The sequence below is a fragment of the Daphnia magna genome, linkage group LG9 (genome assembly GCF_020631705.1).
Source record: "Daphnia magna isolate NIES linkage group LG9, ASM2063170v1.1, whole genome shotgun sequence".
NCBI lineage: Eukaryota > Metazoa > Arthropoda > Branchiopoda > Diplostraca > Daphniidae > Daphnia > Daphnia magna.
In genome coordinates, this window is record NC_059190.1 from 7,909,905 (window position 1) to 7,933,813 (window position 23,909).

At 41.3% G+C, this 23,909-nt stretch overlaps 1 pseudogene; it reads left to right on the forward strand.

Annotated features, from left to right (window-relative positions):
- Positions 1-7,886: 7,886 nt before the first annotated feature.
- Positions 7,887-9,839, forward strand: LOC123475667 (annotated as a pseudogene).
- Positions 9,840-23,909: the final 14,070 nt, after the last annotated feature.

Genomic DNA, 23,909 nt, shown 5'->3' on the forward strand with positions numbered 1-23,909 from the left:
ATTGGATGTTTATTCCAAGTATAGAACGATCAAGAAGTGTGCAACAGTCAAATTTCACACATAAGAGTTTCCCAGCTACAGTACCCACGCCAGGTATTGGATCACCTTGGTCCAAAAAAGGCGTTTTAAACCGCGCGAGATAGGCCTAACGGTGTCTCGCGCGGGAATTTTTTAAAATACTAAGATTGCTCGTACGAGGTTATTTTTTTATCAGAAAGATAAAGAACTAGTCTTTATCTTTCTGATTTTTAATTTATAGAAAGTATAGTTGTTATATTGGGAAAAGGATCATTTTGAAATATTGGATCACCCCGAAATGTGCTGCATTCGTTGTCCCTACCCGCGACTATGCCGCTGGGTATAGGAGAGGGTGGAGGGGTGAGAAAGCGACCCCCTAAATTTAACGACAATTTCTTCTTTAAGTGCCACTAGAGGCGCTTGATTAGTGTTTTTTTGCCACTACCACAAGCAGACTATTCTTGGCTGTTTTTGTTTTTTTCGATTCGTTTTCAAAAAATAAATATCTCTACTATCTATCTCAGAAAAAATATCAGCATGAAAGGCCCTAATATGACTTTCTAAATTAGTAGCATGTTTCCCTTTCAAAACGCGCTTGCATTCCCCTATTTTGCACCTACTTGTATTTCCAGTTGCATCGTAATCGAAGTAATTGTGACAAGGGTTTTCGTTATTCCTCCCCATGCTTACACGACACGAAAAAAGAAACACGAATAACGGTGAAAACTTGGACGACACACACACACACGAACAAGGTGACGCAATATAGACCTATCCTTTAAAAAAAGCTGATAGTATTGTATGAAACAGAAAAAAGGGGTAAGAAACGCCCCTCTTTCGGTGGTCTATTTGCAAATTTTTCGATTTTCTGTTTGGGTTTTTCTTTGTGGCCAAAACAAGAGAGCGGGTTAAAATACCGGTATTTTTCTGTTGTTTTTTCATCGTTTCGAACCGCTGACTGTGATACCATGAGTTTACACTTCTATGTGTAAACAGCATTAAATATACCAGTTTTTAATGTTAATACCCTGCGATATTATGAGTAATACTTCTACATGTCAACAGAATAAAATATACTTGTATTCAATGTGAATACACTGTTATACCATGCGTTTTAACTTCTATATGTAAACAGGATCAAATATACTTGTATTCAACGTGAATACACTGTTATACCATGAGTTTTTACTTCTATATGTAAACAGGATCAAATATACTTGTATTCAATGTGAATACACTGTTATATTATGAGTTTATACTTCTACATGTAAACAGAATCAAATATACTTGTATTCAATGTGAATACACTGTGATACCATGAGTTTTTACTTCTATATTGTAAGGAACCAAAACAATTTATTCTTTATTATTTTCATTATTTTTTCTACCCTTTATTCTTACGTAACATTAATTTTCTATACGCCCCTCTTTTCTATGTAATTTCTTCCTTAGACGTTTTACAGACTGATCTACCCTTCAAACGTTTCAACTGAATTTTCTTGTAGTTCGACCTTCATGAAACCCGTATAAAAACTTTTGTTCTATAGAAAATAGAGTGAGACACTTTTCACAATTCAGTTCCTAAAGAGTTGTTCCCCAATTTTTTGTGCTACTGAAATATACTTTACAAGAAACGACAATGAAAAAGTAAGTTAAAATATTAATAACTTACATTTTGTTGCAGCGGATTCGAACTCGGCTTTCGTGTTAAGCTGAATAGAGTGTGTTTTTTTTTGTTTTATTCTTTGTTTTTTTATTTTTATGGTAATAAGTGTTACTTATTACCTTTTCTTCGTTGTTTGGCTTCCTATTTGGTTGAATTTTTTGATAACTTTTCATAGTTATAAAAGAACATGCTTTGTTAGGAATTAGTTCGTTATAAAAGATGAGGGCAAATGAGGATAGTGGTTTAGAAACCACTTTAGAAAGAAGATGTGTAAGAAAAGGGCCACTAATACAAAGATTTGTTCGATCAGTCCGTGAAAGGTTCACTCCCTTACGATCAGGAGGCGGGTCGACGTCAATTTTGAGAAATAACGAAAATCTAGGTGTCGAACTAGATAGTGATAGCCCACATCAATCCGATATTGATCTTCTTGATTCCAATGAAATTAAAGAATTGAGAAATGATGATCAGTGGAACGAAGTACTTAATATGCAAGTATCATCACAAGACGAAACCGTAGTCGAAACCCTGATAGGCGAGGAGACAAGAGAATTGCTATCATATAATAGACTTCTAGAACAGGCTCGGGCAATTACGGACCTTGAAAAAACAACAGATAGGGTAGAAAACACAGTAGATATCTCTATAGATTTCCAAAAAATAGAACTAATAAATGAAGAGAACCAAGATCGGGCATGGTTTTATCAGCAATACGGAAATACGAGAATAACGGAAATTCCTGTTGACGATCTTATTTTTGAATTGCAGTATTTACTTCGAAGTGAAAAAAAATAGAGTTAACAAACAAAGAAGTAGGAACAGCCTTAAGAGCATTACTCATAACCGAACCCACAATTTTGACACCAATTGAACTCTTTAAGCACTGTGGTCTAAATACATACTACGAAAGTACTGATTCAGAGTATGAATCAGTGCATTCGGGAGAACAACAAAGTAGGTCAGAATCAGACTTAGTGTCACATCTTTAGTAACACTCAAAACTGAGGAGGAAACTTCTAACAACAGCGTACCCATCAAAATTGTAAGAGCGGAAATCCACACGCAAGGTGATCATATTCCTTTAGATTGTCCTAAATTGACCCCTAGTACCACAACAATCACTTGTCCGGCGGTTAATCATTCACAGTCAAGTATGAATAGTCAAATTTCTCAATCACAGTTAGCGTCCACTCCGTGTAACTATTTACCGTATCTAGGACTACAAAGTCGGAAAGTCTCCTTTACTCCAGCGTCAATCGTTGAGCAGTCAAACAAAATCATGCAAAACAAACCGTCAGAAGAAACAAACCAAGACATGCCCATTAAAATATAAGGAAAAGAATTGAGCCGTTTGATGGAATCCGGAATGGATTATGAAGATGCTTCTAAAGCAGCTGATTGTATTGTGCAACACGTTCTAACGAATACTAAACGTTGCATTAATTCCTCTCAGAAAACGAAGCATAATGGGCAGCCTGTTTTAGAACTAGCTCTCAGCCTTCATATCTTACCTCAACACCTTTACATACACAACCACTTGCGTTAAGTGGACAAAGTGTAAAAATTGCAAGCATGTACAATAAGCAAAGTAATAACGGAGCAACTCCAAAGTACTCAGTTACCAGCTCAATTCCTAAAATGAATCCCTTTGTAATGTGTCCGTCAAAAGTAAACAGTATAGGAAACACAAACAATTTTATTTTTAACGCCATCGATAAAAATAAAAAGTTACAACAAAGCCAAGCAATGACGTTATTTAGTAACGTTGGAATTTACGTAGACCGTGATCGCTCCGGTCGCTTTGATGACTGGCTTGCACATCTAGAATCAGTACTGTTTTTAGGCGATTTTGAGGAGTCAAGAAAAATTATCTTACTACGCTCCAAATTGTATGGTGAAGCGGTTGATGAGTTTGATAACTTTAAACTTGAAAACCCTATTAGCACGCAAATTCACGACAGAGTAAAGGAGCGTTTAATTAAACTTTTTCAATCTACAGAGACCAGATCTAAACAAAGCGTTGAATTTCGTATACGCAAGGCCTTCCACTTAGCGTATCCTATAAAATCCACGATAGATAAAGCAACAGCTTTTTCCAGAGAACAAATCATGATAGGCAGATTTCTGGAAGGGCTGTCTTTCGACGTCCAGACCAGACTTAAGTATAAAGAATTCGCAGCTTTTGAAAAACTCATAGAAAAAGCTGAAATGACGGCCATGGCAGTAGAACAAGCCCAATTTAGATCCAGACTAAATGCTTTTCAGGCCAAATACGTCGAACCTAATGAAGAATTGACTAAAGCAAAGGAGACTTTAGATCGCCTTAGTACCCAGGTGGAATCAAACACTCACCAAAAACATTTAGAAGAAAACATGGAGAAAATACAAAGGCAATTATCTACCAGGAGAAACACGAGTTTTTCACAGCGCTCACCACAGTTAAACCCTCCAATCAATAAAACAGGTGATTTATATTTTTTTGATTTTCACAACGATTGAGGCTATCACTCAAAAAACAATTGTAAAGCAAGGAAGAGTCAAGCTAATGATAAATGTTTTCGTTGTAAAGAAATTGGACACCGAGCAAACTTTTGTCCCCATATAAAAATTTGAAACCCACTCCTCCAGAGGGTGATGACGGAAATGGGAAAAAACTCCCTTTGTTCGAAGAAAGGGGAAACTACCGATGTAAGCGTTGGGCCCTTCGGTGGAACTAAGAAAAAGCCCCGACATCATATAAATAGTTTAGCAGTAAAATCTACAGTTCCTAGTATAAGAATAAAAATAGGAAATTCTGTTGTTAAAGCGCTGTTTGACACTGGAGCCGAGAGATGCGTTATTAGCAACACATTTTTTCATAAGCTTAAAGAAGGAGAGGAATTAATTAATTTCACTAAAGAGGTAGATGTGGATCTTTTCAGCATAAATGACAGGCGCCTCGTCACGGAAGGCACAATCATCGTTAACTTTTTTGTGGCAGAAGAAACGCCACGCCAAGCACTTAGGCAGAAATTCATAGTCGTAAATGGAATTGTTGAAGATTGCGTTCTAGGGCGCGATGCACTTTGGAAGCATCAGTTTATCTATAACGGAAAACAACAGTCCATCTACCGAGTCCCGGAAATTGATCACTTCCAGGAAACAGAAAATCCCTTTGTGATTAGCAAATCTTTGAGAATTTCTCCAAATTCCACTAGTCTCCTAGAGACTAGAGAAGTGGAAACTCACCCTTTCAACCCTCTCAATACTTGTCATTTTGTTAGATGCTGTAATATTCCCTCCGGGCTTAGCTTGGAACCCTACATCTCTACGACACCAAATCGTTCGCTCCGTGTGGTGGCTGTTAATGGAACAGATAAAACCATATTTCTACCTCGCCTTACAGTGTTAGGAACCCTTCATATTTCCAGAGCTTCAAGCAAGCCTGTTGAAACAATGGCTTCAATTAGGGTAGCTTCAACTTCAATCAACACAGCAGCCGTGGAGTCGGCTCTTCCAGACATAGATGAGAAAAACAAAGAAAATTTGCGTAGATTAATAATAAATAATTATAACAGTTTTGCTTTTAAAACAAGTGAGTTAGCCCATACTACTTTAGTAAAACATGTCATTGTCACACAAGGACAAGGTCCTATTCGTCAAAGGGCATATCACACGTCTCCAAAGCAAAAAGAGATAGCTAAAAATATCATCGAGGAACTGATGCAAAATAAAATAATTCGTAATTCAATGTCCCCGTGGGCAGCCCCGATAGTATTAGTAAGTAAGAAAACAGTGGATGTCCGTTTGTGTGTAGATTTTAGAAAATTAAATGCAATTGCAAAAAAAGATTCTTTCCCTTTTCCTCGTATTGACGACGTTTTAGATTTACTGGTGGGACAGAGGTATTTTTCCACATTAGATCTTGCCTCCGGATATTGACAAATTGAGCTCGAGGAGGAATCCAAAGAAAAAACAGCCTTCATAGTCGATGACAATTTATACGAATGGAATCGTTTGGCGTTTGGTTTAACCAACGCCCCGAGAACGTTTCAAAGACTGATGAATTCAGTTTTACGAAGAGTTATTGGAAAAATTTGTCTCGTTTATCTTGACGACATAACAATTTTTTCAAGAACAATTGAAGAGCATTTTAGCAATTTGAAGACTGTTTTTTCCCTCTTAGAAAACGCGCACCTAAAAATGAAATTGTCAAAATGTGAATTTTTAGCGCAATCCGTTTCCTATCTTGGACATGTAATTACGACTGAAGGAATAAAACCAGACCCTGCTAAAATTGAAACCCTTGTGAATTACAAAAAACCTGGTACAGTAAAAGAATTACAGTCTTTTTTGGGACTAACCAGTTACTACAGACGACTTGTAAAAAATTTCTCTACCATCATCCACCCCTTGTTATCACAGACTAAATGAAAACCTACTGATAGTGTAACTTGGAAAACAGATGAAATTGCAGCTTTTGAGTACTTGCGACAATGTTTAATATCAGAACCTATCTTGATATATCCGGATTTTTCTAGGGAATTTCTGATTTACACGGACTCAAGTAACTATGGCTTAGGAGCCGTCCTTTCTCAGATGAAAGACGGAAAGGACCAACCTATAGCCTATGCAAGCAGACATCTTAAAAAAAGGAAAATCAAGTATTCGACAATAGAAAAAGAGGCCGCAGCAGTAGTGTTTGGGATAAAACGTTTCCGACATTACTTACAAGATCAACCTTTTGTTATTGTAAGCGATCACAGGCCTCTTCAGTGGTTGCAGACTTTTAAAGACGAAACAGGGCGACTAGGTAGATGGGCGATCTTGTTATCTAATATGAAGTTCAGTGTTCAGTACCGACCAGGTCGAGTACACGAAAATGCTGATTTTCTTTCAAGAATACCGATGAGAATCTAATATCTGCCATTCCTGCAGATAACAACGTAATGTGTCAAGAACAGCAGAAAGACTCTCTGTGCAAAGCAATCGTTACGTTTTTGGAACAAAATGAACCTTGGAAAAAGAAGATGGCCCGATGCCTTCTTGGGTCAGTGAAATAGATTATTTCTTTGTAGAAAATGGTCTTTTATGTAAACACTACGAACCTACGTCAGTGAAAAGAAGAAACTTTGAACAGTGTCAAGTGGTTGTTCCACTTTCTCTGAGAAAGCAACTTTTACAAGAATACCATGATTCCCCATTGTCAGGACATATGGCAACTAGGCGAACATTCTTTCGTCTAAGGGACAAATACTATTGGCCTACTATGTTACGGGATGTTAAGGAATATTGCACCTCTTGTGAACCTTGTGCGCTGGGACGTCGAGTGCACAGTACGAAAGCCTATCTCAACCCGTCAGACCTCGCTACAAGACCTTTTGAAGTATTGGGCTTAGATTGCCTAGGTCCAATCAAACCGCATTCACTTCAAGGAAACAATTATATATTAGTAATCACGGATTACTTTTCTAAATGGATAGAAGTCATTCCTCTTACCAACTGCACCGCCCTCAGTACTAGTAAAGCCTTAGTAGAACGAATTATTTTACATCATGGTCCCCCGAAAGCAATAATTACAGATCGAGGCAGTAATTTTACTTCTGAATTATTTTCTGCGCTTTGTAGAGCTTTAAACATTAAACGCATGAAAACCACTGCGTATCACCCTCAGACTAATGGGCAAACACAGCGATTCAACAAAACTGTTGTTGAAATGATAAGGAAATATTTGGAGAATGGATTCGAGCGGTGGGAGGATATTTTAGGCCCCGTTGTTTTCGCTTATAATAATTCTGTCCACTCGTCAACACTTGAGACTCCATATTTTCTAAATCACGGTCGTGATCCAGTCATGCCGATTGATCAATTCCTCCGTCCTCTTCCCCCAGTAATAGTAACTCCCTCAGACTATAAAAGTCAAATTATGAAACGCTTACACGAAGCCTTTCAGCTTGTCAAAATCAATCTTTCCCAAGCTCGTGAACAACAAAAAGCCCAGTACGATAAACGCGTAAAAGAGCAAACATTTAACGTAGGAGATAAAGTTTTACTGGATATGCGAACGCCCTTGGCGGGAATTAGTAAAAAACTCATTCCACGTTTTATAGGCCCTTTTAGAATTTTGAAAGTAAGCAACAATAGTACTGTGGAAATACAACAAGAAGTAGGAAAACAAACTCAGCTTGTACATGTGAATGGAATAAAACCCCTATTTGAGTCAATGATCTGGAATGACGAACCAGGTGTCGATTTTTTAAATGTAAGAATTGAGAAACAAGCCAAAAATTCGTACAAGAAACCGTAGATGAACTCGAAACTTTTCCTCTACCCCTAGAAACAAACCTTCAATCTGAGTTAGAACAAATTCCTTGTGAAAAAGAAACTCCTACTCAAAATTTGATGAGACCCCCACCCACAATTCCTCCTACTCCAAATTTCATGATAAGTTCACCAACAATTTCCTTATCTTCGAAACCGATTCCAGAGACGTCAACCTTACCCATACAACCAGAGCGTCGCCTCGGGTTACGTCCTCGGAATCTTTTAAAACCAGTTGTCAAATTCTGAAATTGTATTGCTGTAAATTTTTTTTTGTAAATTACGTTCGAATCACTTTAACTATCTTTAAACCGTGTTTAAATTCTAAAAACTTTGTATTAGTAATCTTAATAATTCATAGAATGGATCCCTGAAATTGATTTTGAAATTACTTTTCTCATAGATTATGTCTTCTACCTCTCCTCGTCATACCGTTTTTCTGTCGCCTCCATGCTCTTAACATCACTATTTGTAATTGTACGGCTGCTCAGCCAAAAGGGTTCCTAAAATTTACTAGCAATGACTGTGATTATCAAATAAGCCCCCTTCTCGCTATTCCAGTATATTATGATGTCTATTCTACTCTTCCCCAAATCACCCGTTTTGTTGGCCATTCGTGTACCATATGGCTGGAAAAGAAACACATCTATACTGACTTCCCGGGTTGGCAAACTCCAAGTCAATCAAGAGTGCCAATAGAAGTCAATGCACATGAATGTGAAAAAATGCGTGATTACCGATTGTGCCATGGCAAAAGCATGGACTACTTAGGAAAAAATAAGTGGTCGTTCGAACGTATTCCAAATGTGCAGAGTAGCTGGCTTCAAGTCACAGCTGATCAGCTGATCAACTGTCGATTAGAAGAAGCTACTTTAGAAACTGAGTGCGCTAACTGTACGATAAGTTCACCCATTGGCGATATACCGGGAGGGGTCAACGGATCCGTTTCTCACAACCTAGTTACCATTGTCTGGAAAGAATCGTTGAGAGAAGTTCAACAGTGCAAACTAAGGCTTGTGGAAACAGGTATCGCTCAACGTTACCTGACTAACCACAGTGAAATAGAAAGAATTCGTGACGACGTACAACAACTTGACTTTATTTACAATACAACTAACAAGGAATATTGTAATTCATCCGAAAAAAGTTACAAACAAGTAATCGGAATGGACTAAGTTATTTTACGTTTACATTCTTTAACTGATACCAATGCTCATCCGAGTAAACCACTGGAAGAAGACATCGAAAAAATTGCTGACATTATCCGGGCTAAAATCAGCGGAGCGGCGTATTCTCAATACGCACGAGACCGAACTACCGATGGAATAAATGGAGTGGCTCGAGAAATTCGAGCTCTGCAATGTGAAAATCGAGTGCTGGCACACAAAACTGCTATCGCCACCGCACAACACAGTGGATGGCTTGCTGCCAGTTACCTTAATTTACCCACATGTAGCAAATTGATAGCCACTGGTGAATCGATCAGCGTCTATCAATGCTCCCCGAAAAATTCAACGATCACCACTGAAATCACAGGCTGTGGTCCTCAACCCAAACTCGGCGACTACACTTTAGACACTGAAGGATGGGAACTGACGCCTTACACCCCCTGTTACTGGCACAAAAATTTCGTCAACATTAACGGCCGAGCACATTTCTACAAACCAATCTTTCCCGGTGTAATAATCCAAGGACATAGTTTGATCAACACTTTGCCGTATGAAATTGATAAGCTACTCGCACTCGCAGTTTACATCCCGCGCTAACCCCCCACCCGATGAGCACCGCAGCTGCAATCGCCGAGAGAATTGCTGCTGCTAAAGAAGAACATAGCATCGACCTTGGAAATTCTTTTCACATGAGCACTCTTCTTTCCTCACTCCAAAAAGAAAAGAACGTTTCCCTTTCGTCTAAGATTCTTAGTTGGTCAAATAGCATTTGTAGTCTTCTAGGGATGGGATTTATCGGATTCTTTTTCTTTCATTTTTGTGGAGTAGGTTCCCTTATTGCAAGATACATACCTTGTTGTTCTTTTCTAAGTACTTGTAACCCTGTCCCTTGCTTCACCAAAACATCTGATAATGATATAAAAGTAGGCCACCCCGCGTTATTAAACCCCTCAAATCCATCCGCGCCCATTACTATTGTAAACTTACCCGCCTTAATTCAACAACCCGCCCCGGAATTTTTTGCCCCATCAACCCCTTTTCTACAAGGAGAGCCTCCACGGAACAAATTCCACTGGGACGCACTAAGACAAGCGCATCGAGAAGCAGCTGTTCTGTTGAATTAGTTAATGTTGTTTTTCTTGTTTTGTTTTGACTCACTTTCTATTCCGTTCCAAGTTTGACCTTGATTGATTGCGAGACGCAATCTTTTGGAACCGGATAGCTATGTAAGGAACCAAAACAATTTATTCTTTATTATTTTCATTATTTTTTCTACCCTTTATTCTTACGTAACATTAATTTTCTATACGCCCCTCTTTTCTATGTAATTTCTTCCTTAGACGTTTTACAGACTGATTTACCCTTCAAACGTTTCAACTTAATTTTCTTGTAGTTCGACCTTCATGAAACCCGTATAAAAACTTTTGTTCTATAGAAAATAGAATGAGACACTTTTCACAATTCAGTTCCTAAAGAGTTGTTCCCCAATTTTTTGTGCTACTGAAATATACTTTACAAGAAACGACAATGGAAAAGTAAGTTAAAATATTAATAACTTACAATATGTAAACAGGATCAAATATACTTGTATTCAATGTGAATACACTCTTATATTATACTTCTACATGTAAACAGAATCAAATATACTTGTATTCAATGTGAATACACTGTTATATTATGAGTTTATACTTCTACATGTAAACAGAATCAAATATACTTGTATTAAATGTGAATACACTGTTATACCATGAGTTTTTACTTCTATATGTAAACAGGATCAAGTATACTTGTATTCAATGTGAATACACTGTGATACCATGAGTTTTAATTTCTATATGTAAAGAGGATCAAATATACTTGTATTCAATGTGAATACACTGTGATACCATGAGTTTTTACTTCTATATGTAAACAGGATAAAATATACTTGTATTCAACGTGAATACACTGTTATACCATGAGTTTTTACTTCTATATGTAAACAGGATCAAATATACTTGTTTTCAATGTGAATACACTGTTATATTATGAGTTTATATTTCTACATGTAAACAGAATCAAATATACTTGTATTCAATGTGAACACACTGTGATACCACGAGTTTTAACTTCTATATGTAAAGAGGATCAAATATACTTACACTCAATGTCAAAACACTGTGATACCATGAGTTTTTACTTCTATATGTAAACAGGATCAAATATACTTATATTCAATGTGCATACACTGTTATATTATGAGTTTATACTTCTACATGTAAACAGAATCAAATATACTTGTATTCAATGTGAATACACTGTTATACCATGAGTTTTTACTTCTATATGTAAACAGGATCAAATATACTAGTAGTCAATGTGAATACACTGTTATATTATGAGTTTATACTTCTACATGTAAACAGAATCAAATATACTTGTATTCAATGTGAATACACTGTTATATTATGAGTTTATACTTCTACATGTAAACAGAATCAAATATACTTGTATTAAATGTGAATACACTGTTATACCATGAGTTTTTACTTCTATATGTAAACAGGATCAAGTATACTTGTATTCAATGTGAATACACTGTGATACCATGAGTTTTAATTTCTATATGTAAATAGGATCAAATATACTTGTATTCAATGTGAATACACTGTGATACCATGAGTTTTTACTTCTATATGAAAACAGGATCAAATATACTTATATTCAATGTGCATACACTGTTATATTATGAGTTTATACTTCTACATGTAAACAGAATCAAATATACTTGTATTCAATGTGAATACACTGTTATACCATGAGTTTTTACTTCTATATGTAAACAGGATCAAATATACTTGTATTCAATGTGAATACACTGTGATATTATGAGTTTTTACTTCTATATTTTAATAGGATAAAATATACCTGTTTTCAATGTGCATACACTGTGATACCATGAGTTTTAACTTCTATATGTAAACAGGATAAAATATACTTGTATTCAACGTGAATACACTGTTATACCATGAGTTTTTACTTCTATATGTAAACAGGATCAAATATACTTGTTTTCAATGTAAATACACTGTTATTTTATGAGTTTACATTTCTACATGTAAACAGAATCAAATATACTTGTATTCAATGTGAACACACTGTGATACCATGAGTTTTAACTTCTATATGTAAAGAGGATCAAATATACTTATACTCAATGTCAAAACACTGTGATACCATGAGTTTTTACTTCTATATGTAAACAGGATCAAATATACTTATATTCAATGTGCATACACTGTTATATTATGAGTTTATACTTCTGCATGTAAACAGAATCAAATATACTTGTATTCAATGTGAATACACTGTTATATTATGAGTTTATACTTCTACATGTAAACAGAATCAAATATACTTGTATTCAATGTGAATACACTGTTACACCATGAGTTTTTACTTCTATATGTAAACAGGATAAAATATACTTGTATTCAATGTGAATACACTGTTATACCATGAGTTTTTACTTCTATATGTAAACAGAATCAAACATACTTGTATTCAATGTGAATACACTGTGATCCCATGAGTTTTTACTTCTATATGTAAACAGGATCAAATATACTTGTATTCAATGTGAATACACTGTTATACTATGAGTTGATACTTCTACATGTAAACAAAATCAAATGTACTTGAATTCAATGTGAATACACTGTGATACCATGAGTTTTTACTTCTATATGTAAACGGGATCAAATATACTTGTATTCAATGTGAACACACTGTGATACCATGAGTTTTTACTTCTATATGTAAACAGGATCAAATATACTTGTATTCAATGTGAATACACTGTGATACCATGAGTTTTTACTTCTATATGTAAGCAGAATCAAATATACTTGTATTCAATGTGAACACACTGTGATACCATGAGTTTTTACTTCTATATGTAAACAGGATCAAATATACTTGTATTCAACATGAATACGTTGTTATATTATGAGTTTATACTTCTACATGTAAACAGAATCAAATATACTTGTATTCAATGTGAATACACTGTGATACCATGAGTTTTTACTTCTATATGTAAACATCATCAAATATACTTGTATTCAATGTGAATACACTGTTATACCATGAGTTTTTACTTCTATATGTAAACAGGATCAAACATACTGTAGCGCCAATGTACTTTGTCGCTTAGCACCGGATGCTAAGAAAGGCAAATGTGCGATGTCAATGGACTTTGCCACTCTGGCCGGATGTCAGAGGACTCAAAAGCCCGTCTATGACCGGCCAGAGGGGCAGTCCAATGTAGTGATTCAGACTAGTTGTTAGTGCTGTCAGTGCTGTTACTGTGTAATGCTGTGTGTGTGTTTCGTGTAAGCTGTCTATGACTGAATACATCCCTTAAACCCAGTGAATCTGTTACATGGTGGAGATGCTACTGCGTTGTTCACTGATCAGGTACACGTTTTAACTCAGGTAGGCGTTCGCTGTAAGGGGTCTCTGGAAATCGAACTCGGCAATTTATTGCCGGGCACGAGGCCACAGCAACGGTCTGGGAGGGCGTGTATTTGACAGTGGGATCGCAGCGGATCCTCGTGTGAATGTCACACGGGAGAGGTGTGATAATAGACGCTGGGGAAAGGAGCCGTAGACGAGCAGCTGAAGAGGCCGCCAAGGAGATTCAGACCTATTACTCGGGTTTGAGGGCGGCGACACCTCTAGCACGATCTTCAACAGGATTGCAGGCAGCAAGCGCTGCTTCAGCTCGGTCAAAGGGCCGTTCGAGAGGCCCTCCTGGAGAAGTGAGTGACCTCACTTTGGGACAGAAAGGTACGTGGTTGTCCAGGGAAGTTTCCCTACCGCGGGAGGTTCCAGATCCGTCACAATTCCAGTCTGATTCCGAGCCACGGGGCGAGGAATTCGCGGACGCACAGAGCTGCCAGGATTCTCGGAATCCGGAAGCAGGGGGTGCTGTGACGGAAGGGGCATACGAGTCCGTAGCTGCACGTAAGCAGTACGAGGGGGCTCGTGAGGTAGGGAACGAAGGAGGGATTAACGCACGTACTGGGGCGGGTAACGAGAAGCGGCAGGAAGTGCGGGTCGTCGATCGTGATCAGGGATCGCGCACGCGTCAGGCAGAGTTCGACGACCGCGAGTCGCTTATCCCGTAGGTGTCGGTCTCCAGTGTCCAGGAAAGGATCGACGAGCAGCGGAGGAAGTCGTACGACCCAAATTCGCTCGGAACGCAGGGGTCGGTGACCGGAAACCGAGAGGTGTGGCAGGGGTCGGCGTGGGCGGAAACCGCTGCCGACAGAAAACGCATAGTTAGCGTGGAAGCCGATACCTCTGGGGTCATCAACCGATCGTCGGGTAGCGACAGCGGACAGCCGTTGGAAGCGAGGAACGACGAGCCGCGAGGGTTGGGCTTGGAAAGAAGAAGCCTGCGCGAAGGCCTACGGCCTAGAGCGTTTAGTACTCCACAGGAAGCGGCGGCGGTGAGACAGGGACGTGGCGGAGTCAGCGTAGGAGGATCGCCAAGCCGACAGTCTCTGGAAGATCCTGAACTCGAGTTGGACCCGTTTTTGGAAGAGGAGGAAGACATGGCGGAACGCCCAATGTTCCACTACAAGGAGCCGGAAAAGTTCCGGGGCACGCCAAAGGAAAACGCAATTGAGTAGATAGACCGGTTCGAAAGGATTGGTCGCCATAATCGTTGGTCGAATAACGATCTTGCAAGGGCTATTGATGTTTCGCTCGAGGGTGCTGCCTACAAATGGATTGTAGGCCTTGAGGCGAGAAACGCACGCCCGGAGCACTGGGAGGACCGGGAGGTCCAAGTAGCCGGAACTGAGGACGAGCCAGCACACTACAGAGAGGTGCGTGGGCTCAAGACGCTTTTCCTGAAGCAGTTCGTGGCGGTAAACCTGAAGCGGCAGACGGAAAGGAAGCTGCGCATGCGGGTTCAAGGGAAGGAGGAATACATCACGGAATACTACCATGATGTTATGGATATGTGTCGCATGGTTCAGCCAGACATGGCTGAAGAGGTGCGCATAGACCACCTTTTCAGGGGATTGAGCCCGGCTCTCTACGAGAGGCTTTACGTGTTGGGCATTAAATCGTGTGAAGAATTCCTGGAGGAGGCGAGACTTCACGCAAATGCCGTAAAAACAGCCTATGAGAGGGGATACGAGGATGCGCGTAGAGAGCGCGAGAAGCCGGCAGTCGGGGCAGTAGGCCTTGACAAGGTACAAGACCTACAGCGCCAGATTCAAGAACTGAGGGATGAGCTAGCCCGGGCAGGAGATCCTTCGAGGAGGAAAGAGAAAGAAGGGGGGAAAGCGAATGGAAGAGGAAGCAGAAAAAGAAAAATCTGTTTCGCTGTTTTAATTGCAATGAAGAAGGACACATTGCGAGAAGCTGCCAGAAAGAAAAGAAGGAGAGGGCGATGAAACCCAAGAAGCCCGAGGGGGAGGAGCCTAATGCGGCCTGCGCGGTGATTGGCGGAGACCAGACGATGCGAGTGACCAATGGTGATCGTCAGCCGACCGAAGAAATTTGGATTGGTGGACGACCAGTCGATGCCTTGGTGGACACGGGAGCAATAATTTCAGTTATTTCGCCATCATTGGCGAGTAAATTGAAGCTGAAAATAGTCCCTCGGGAAGGACCGACGGTCGTGACGGCTGATGGACAACCGATGAACCCGAGGGGAAAGGTTTGCTTAACGGTCACGAATAAAAACGCGTCCGTGGAGGGTGAAGCCTTGGTCCTAAAGACGTTTGGACCAGAATTTATCATGGGAAGGAATCTACTGAAGCTGTTTCGAGAGTTAAAAATTTTTTTTTAGTGACCCGCCAATAGTGGAACTCGGTGCCATCCACATGGAAGCGAGCAGCGGGAATGAAACAGTGAGGAAAGTGACAGCGATGGTGCGGGTAACGGTGCCGAAAAGAAGTGAGGTGCCAGTGAAAGTGTCAATCCCTGAGTCGGGGGGAAATGACACGATTATGTTACTCAGACCGTCGAAGAAACTGCTGCAGAATAGTGGACTGTCGGCGGGTCATGCGCTGATCGACTGCTCGAAGACGAGTGCAGTGGTTCACGTGATGAACGTCGATCATACGGATCACATCATCGTGGAGGGAACATCTATCGGTCACCTAGTGCCCATTGACCAGACCAGTAATCTCTCTCTGGAAGTTGGTGAGGGGAGGGATGCAGCTGGGGAAGTGAGGGGACGGTCGGGAAAATCACGGGAGCCAGTGGCATTCGATCATTGTGTGGCGTCGACCTTAGCGGCGCAAGATCGAAACGAGCTAATTGACTGGCTGATAGAGTTCCAAGATGTGTTTGCCGACAGTGGTGATTGTTTGGGCCAGTGCACTGTGCTTGAACATGCAATCCCAACGGGAGGAGCGGCACCGATTAAACAACTGCCAAGGAGACGTGCATGGAGGGAGCGGGAATTGATTAAGGATGAGGTCGACAAGATGCTTAAGCAGGGGGTTATAGAGCCTGCTCAAAGTCCGTGGTCATCGCCCATCGTCCTGGTGAGGAAAAAGAACGGGAAGTTGCGATTCTGCATTGACTACAGGCGGCTGAATGAAGTGACAACGAAAGATGTGTACCCACTCCCGCGCATAGACGATGCACTGTCTAAATTGGAGGGAGCGGCTCTGTTTAGTGTTGTAGACCTTCAGAGCGGGTACTGGCAGGTGCCAGTCGCGGAAGCTGATAAGCCGAAGACAGCTTTCGTTACACCGGATGGCCTGTACCAGTTCCGAGTGATGCCGTTTGGGCTATGCTCGGCTCCGAGCACATTCCAACGGCTAATGGATATGGTGTTGGCAGGATTGAAGTGGACTGATTGCCTGGTCTACATGGATGACGTGGTCATCTTTGAAAAGGATGCTAAAGAGCATTTGGAGAGACTTGGAAAAGTCTTATCATGCTTCCGAAAAGCCAATTTAAAGCTGAAGATGGAAAAATGTGCCTTCGGGAACGAGCGTGTGCGGATGCTGGGTCACGTGGTAAGCAAGGCCGGAATCGAGCCTGATCCGGATCACTGTAAGGCTATAGAAATGTTCCCGGGGCCGAACCTTAATGCCAATGAAAAGGCAAAGAGGAAGTGGGTGAAAAGCTTTGTAGGCCTTTGCTCATTTTACCGCAAGTTCGTTCCGAACTTCGCCCAGGTGGCGTACCCGCTTACGGTAATGGAAGGTAAAGGGGTTTTTCGTTGGGGAGAGTCGGAACGGAACGGTTTTTCCGAGCTGAAGGCTGCGCTGTTGAAGGCAGCACAGCTTGCTCATCCGGATTATTCAAAGAACTTTGAAGTGCATCCTGATGCCTGTGATTACGGCATAGGGGCGGCGCTGATGCAAGAAAGAAACGGGAACCCCATGCCAATTTGTTTCGTCAGCAGAGTGTTGAACAAATCGGAGAGGAATTACACAATAACGGAAAAAGAGTGCCTTGCCATTGTATAGGCTGTAAAGAAGTTTCGGCCATACATTTGGGGTACGAAAATTGTGATAAAAACCGATCATCATGCCTTATGTTGGCTGATGACCAAGCAGAAGCTAAGCGGTCGGCTTGAGAGATGGAGTCTGTCGTTGCAAGAGTACGACATTTCCATCCACTACAAGAAAGGAAGCTTGCACGATGACGCAGATGCCCTATCGCGTTACCCAATACAGGAAAGGGGTGAGGAGGAGCAGGCGGAGGCCATCCCAGTCGCTACCATAGGGTTGGATACGCGGTCTTGGGTGGATGGTCAAGACCGGGTGAAGCAGTGGCGATGGATCAAGCAAGTAATGATCAAGAATGGCTCCACGCAGTACGGAAACTTCATGCTCAAGGACGGCTTGCTGTACCTGAGAACAATCAGGTTCGGGCAGGAGTTTGATCGGCTTTGTGTGCCCCCGGAACGTCGTAAGGAGGCATTGTCGTGGGTTCATGATGAACCCACGGCTGGGCACCTGGGGCAAACAAAGACTCTGGAGAGAGCTAGGCATAGATTTTATTGGCCTAAAATGGACAGGGCGGTTACCCGTTATGTCCAAAGCTGCAAGAGTTGCCAGACCCGGAAGCCGGATCAAGGGAAGAAGAAGGGGCTGATTGAGATAACGCAAGGGGGGACCCTTCGAGCGTATCGGCATTGATGTCCTTGGCCCTTTCCCACGATCGCGAAACGGGAACACAAACATCGTTGTCGCGGTGGACTACCTTACAAAATGGGTAGAAGCCAGAGCCTTGCCGGATGCCACGGCCCGACAAATCGCAAAATTCTTTGTCGAGGACGTGGTGGTACGACATGGATTTCCACGGGAATTGACCTCGGACCAAGGGAAATGTTTTACGGCTGAAGTTACCCGTGAAGTGTTGGCCCTGTTGCGTCTGTCACATCGCATGACGGTGCCTTACCATCAACAAGCGAACGGCCTGGTTGAAAGACAGAACAAAACGCTAGCAACAATGTTAGAAATGTACGTGGATGAGAGCCACGAAGATTGGGATGAATTCCTGGGATTTGTGACTTTTGCCTACAACACTGCGCGACAGGAGAGTACCAACCACACACCTTTCATGATGGTGTATGGAAGGGAAGCGGTGATCCCAGCGGATCTGCTGGCGGCGACGGGGCCAAGCCAGACGAAGCTCGTCGGTGCAGAAGACCTAATGAAGGCGATGATGGAGCTTAGAGAAGACGTAAAGGACCGGCTGGCCATGGTACAGCAACGTCAGAAGACGCAGTACGATGCCAGAGTCAGTGCAGCACCAGTGTACGAACCCGGAGACCTAGTGTTAATCTTTCGCCCGCAGCGGAAGAAGGGGCTCGCGGAAAAGTTACTGCATCAATACGTCGGGCCCTACAAAGTGATCAGGCAGGTCATGGAGCTGAACTACGAACTTCGGAAACCAAGTGGAAAAAAACTCTTGTGGTGCATGTGTCGCAAATGAAAAAGTTTGTTGTGGAATCGGACGAGGAGTCCGATAGCGACGAAGAAGATAAGAGGCTAGAGCATGCCGAAACCGACTTGGTTGTTGAACTTTCCGACACCAACTCGGGTGTCGCGCGTGCCGACACTGGCTCGGAAGAAGCACGCGCCGAAACTGAAGAGGGTATGGCGTGTGCCGAAACCGACATGGGTGAGACGCCTGAAGTTGACACTGGGGTGTCACCCGACGCCAGCACTGCTGCGGCAGCTGTGGAGCTGCCAGCCAGGAGAGAAAAGGGGAGAATGAGGCGCCGGTCATTGGAGCCGATAGCCGAAATGGACGAAGGCCTACAGGACGGAAAAGAGTCCGCGGCCCCAGCAGCAAGGGAATCACCGGTGGGTCGTCCGACCAGGAAGAAACGGACACCCGGTTGGATGAAGAACATGCTGTTCTTCACTTTGGTCTGTGTCGTAGGCCAAATGGTTCAAGCAGATGAAATGAGGGGGAAATACGTCGTGACCAAAGGAGCGGTGTTTCATCCCGAAGGTACTTTGTCCCTGGGGGACTCGGAATGGGTAGTCATCTATGATGTGCCCACTAAGCGAGCGGAACAAGTAATTAAACTTGTCATCGTTTGGATAGACGATATGGGGCGAGCGTTTGACAAAGCACTCACGGGGAATTTCCCTATGGAAGTCACTCCGTTTTTGGAATGTCCAGCACGTGACTTGGCAGAAATCAAGGCAAGAGCGGAGCGCCGGAGGCAGGAATTTCGGGAGTTGGAACGAGCTCTGAAAGGTGATGGAACTAGGCAGAGGCGCGGGCTGTTCGACGGAGGGGGCCAGCTGCTTAACTGGCTCTTCGGGACCGCTACGACAAAGGACCTGGAATCAGTGCACTCGAGGCTCGAGTCATTTGAAAAGAAAGGTCTTGAGGTGGTGCACCTTCTCCAGGAACAGGCCACCCTGTTAAACGTGACCATGGGGCACTTAGCGGAGCATGAGTCCGAAATCAGTGCTCTCATGGCGGCGGCGGGTCAGATGCGGAGAGAGCAGGCGCAGCTGAGAAAAGTCTTCAATGACAGCTGGACCCACCTTGCCAGAGAATTACTTTTCCTACAGAAGGTAACGAGGTCTGTGGAAAAGGCAAATAGGGCACTGGATTGGACGGCTGACGTTTTGCACGGCTGGCAAACCGGCTTAGTAGATGCAGCTATAGGGAGACTGTCACCACTCCTTTGTCCTCCAAATGTACTGGCTAAGGCCCTGAATTCGGTTCGACAGGCCTTGCCCCAAGGCTGGGGACTGACACAAGCATTGCAAGGAGGAAATGGCTGGAGAGCGTACCAGGAGGCCAGGGTGGAGGCAGCGCTGGCGAACGGAAACGTTCGTTTGTTCATTCATCTGCCGGTATTTGAGTTTAATTATGCCTCGCAGATTTACAGTGTGTTTCCTATGCCGGTAGCCACCAGCAAAGGGGAGTCGGTATCCCACTCGTACGCGGGATTGGCTCCATACCTGGGGGTATCGCCAGATCGGCAGCTGTTCGTTGAGTTCAACGTGGACGAAGTCCGGAAATGCGCTCCATACATGGGCAGCGTGTGCCCATTCTTGAAGCCGATTGACCGAAAAGGAAGAATGAAGAGCTGCGCGGTGGCTGTCTTTCTGCAGGAGCAGGAAGGAATCCAGAGGAACTGTCGCCTAGACAGTAAGAAGTGGACCGGCATTGACCTGTTCTACATTGGAGGAAGGAAATGGGGTTACGCTGGTAAAGACAACGTAACCATAGTGCTCCAGTGCCCTGGGAAAAGGATCGGCGGAATTGGTCTACCGCAAGTGCTGCCAGCAGCGGGAGTCATAAAAATCCCACGGTTGTGTTCGGCAACCTCGGACGAATGGGTTCTCCAAGCGAGCTTCCGACAGATGATGCCAGTGAATGTGACGAGCGTCATCGACGAGGAAGCTGCAGGGATGCTGAGTGGTCTATTGGCACCGGTGGTCGAGCAATCGCAACCAGTGGCAAAGAGCCCCATCATGGAGGAAGCACCAGCCGCCCTAAGAACGCCTACGCGTATAGACCTAGCGGGAACGAGTTCACACCTGAAAGCGGTCGAACGCCTACAACGGCAATGGGAAGAAGAGGAGAATGCCAAGCGTTATCCGTTTGAATGGTTGATCGGATGCTTGTTCCCGTTGCCAATGGTAGTGTACCTGTGGATCGAGTAACGGAGGCTGAGTAGTCACGTGGACACCCTGCTGTTGACTCGTCTTGTGGAGGTGCGGGAGCCCGGAGAAGAGGATCAAGGCCAGCCCGGGCCGAATGCCGTCGTTTGAATATTGGTGTTTAACCCGTATTAGTTTTACCAAATAGTAAAGTAGAAACCATAGGGGACTCTATTTGTTATGCCTTGTGGGGTTTGTTATCCAGTTTAGGAAACCCATGTCAGTAGGTAGGAGGGGGATGTAGCGCCAATGTACTTTGTCGCTTAGCACCGGATGCTAAGAAATGCAAATGTGCGATGTCAATGGACTTTGCCACTCTGGCCGGATGTCAGAGGACTCAAAAGCCCGTCTATGACCGGCCAGAGAGGCAGTACAAAGTCATGATTCAGACTAGTTGTTAGTGCTGTCAGTGCTGTTACTGTGTAATGCTGTGTGTGTGTGTCGTGTAAGCTGTCTATGACTGAATACATCCCTTAAACCCAGTGAATCTGTTACAATACTTGTATTCAATGTGAATACACTGTTATACCATGAGTTTTTACTTCTATATGTAAACAGCATCAAATATACTTGTATTCAATGTGAATACACTGTTATACCATGAGTTTTTACTTCTATATGTAAACAGAATAAAATATACTTGTATTCAATGTGAATACACTGTTATACCATGAGTTTTACTTCTATATGTAAACATGCATCAAATATACTTGTATTCAATGTGAATACACTGTTATACCATGAGTTTATATTCTATCAGGAATATACTTGTATTCAATGTGAATACACTGTTATACCATGAGTTTTTACTTCTATATGTAAACAGCATCAAATATACTTGTATTCAATGTGAATACACTGTTATACCATGAGTTATTACTTCTACATGTAAAAAGCATCAAATATACTTGTATTCAATGTGAATACACTGTTATACCATGGGTTTTTACTTCTATATGTAAACAGCATCAAATATACTTGTATTCAATGTGAATACACTGTTATACCATGAGTTTTTACTTCTATATGTAAACAGCATCAAATATACTTGTATTCAATGTGAATACACTGTTATACCATGAGTTTTTACTTCTATATGTAAACAGAATCAAATATACTTGTATTCAATGTGAATACACTGTTATACCATGATTTTTTACTTCTATATGTAAACAGCATCAAATATACTTGTATTCAATGTGAATACACTGTTATACCATGAGTTTTTACTTCTATATGTAAACAGCATCAAATATACTTGTATTCAATGTGAATACACTGTTATACCATGAGTTTTTACTTCTATATGTAAACAGCATCAAATATACTTGTATTCAATGTGAATACACTGTTATACCATGAGTTTTTACTTCTATATGTAAACAGCATGAAATATACTTGTATTCAATGTGAATACACTGTTATACCATGAGTTTTTACTTCTATATGTAAACAGCATCAAATATACTTGTATTCAATGTGAATACACTGTTATACCATGAGTTTTTACTTCTATATGTAAACAGCATCAAATATACTTGTATTCAATGTGAATACACTGTTATACCATGAGTTTTTACTTTTATATGTAAACAGCATCAAATATACTTGTATTCAATGTGAATACACTGTTATACCATGAGTTTTTACTTCTATTTGTAAACAGCATCAAATATACTTGTATTCAATGTGAATACACTGTTATACCATGAGTTTTTACTTCTATATGTAAACAGCATCAAATATACTTGTATTCAATGTGAATCCACTGTTATACCATGAGTTTTTACTTCTATATGTAAACAGCATCAAATATACTTGTATTCAATGTGAATACACTGTTATACCATGAGTTTTTACTTCTATATGTAAACAGCATCAAATATACTTGTATTCAATGTGAATACACTGTTATACCATGAGTTTTTACTTCTATATGTAAACAGCATCAAATATACTTGTATTCAATGTGAATACACTGTTATACCATGAGTTTTTACTTCTATATGTAAACAGCATCAAATATACTTGTATTCAATGTGAATACACTGTTATACCATGAGTTTTTACTTCTATATGTAAACAGCATCAAATATACTTGTATTCAATGTGAATACACTGTTATACCATGAGTTTTTACTTCTATATGTAAACTGCATCGAATATACTTGTATTCAATGTGAATACACTGTTATACCATGAGTTTTTACTTCTATATGTAAACAGCATCAAATATACTTGTATTCAATGTGAATACACTGTTATACCATGATTTTTTACTTCTATATGTAAACAGCATCAAATATACTTGTATTCAATGTGAATACACTGTTATACCATGAGTTTTTACTTCTATATGTAAACAGCATCAAATATACTTGTATTCAATGTGAATACACTGTTATACCATGAGTTTTTACTTCTATATGTAAACAGCATCAAATATACTTGTATTCAATGTGAATACACTGTTATACCATGAGTTTTTACTTCTATATGTAAACAGCATCAAATATACTTGTATTCAATGTGAATACACTGTTATACCATGAGTTTTTACTTCTATATGTAAACAGCATCAAATATACTTGT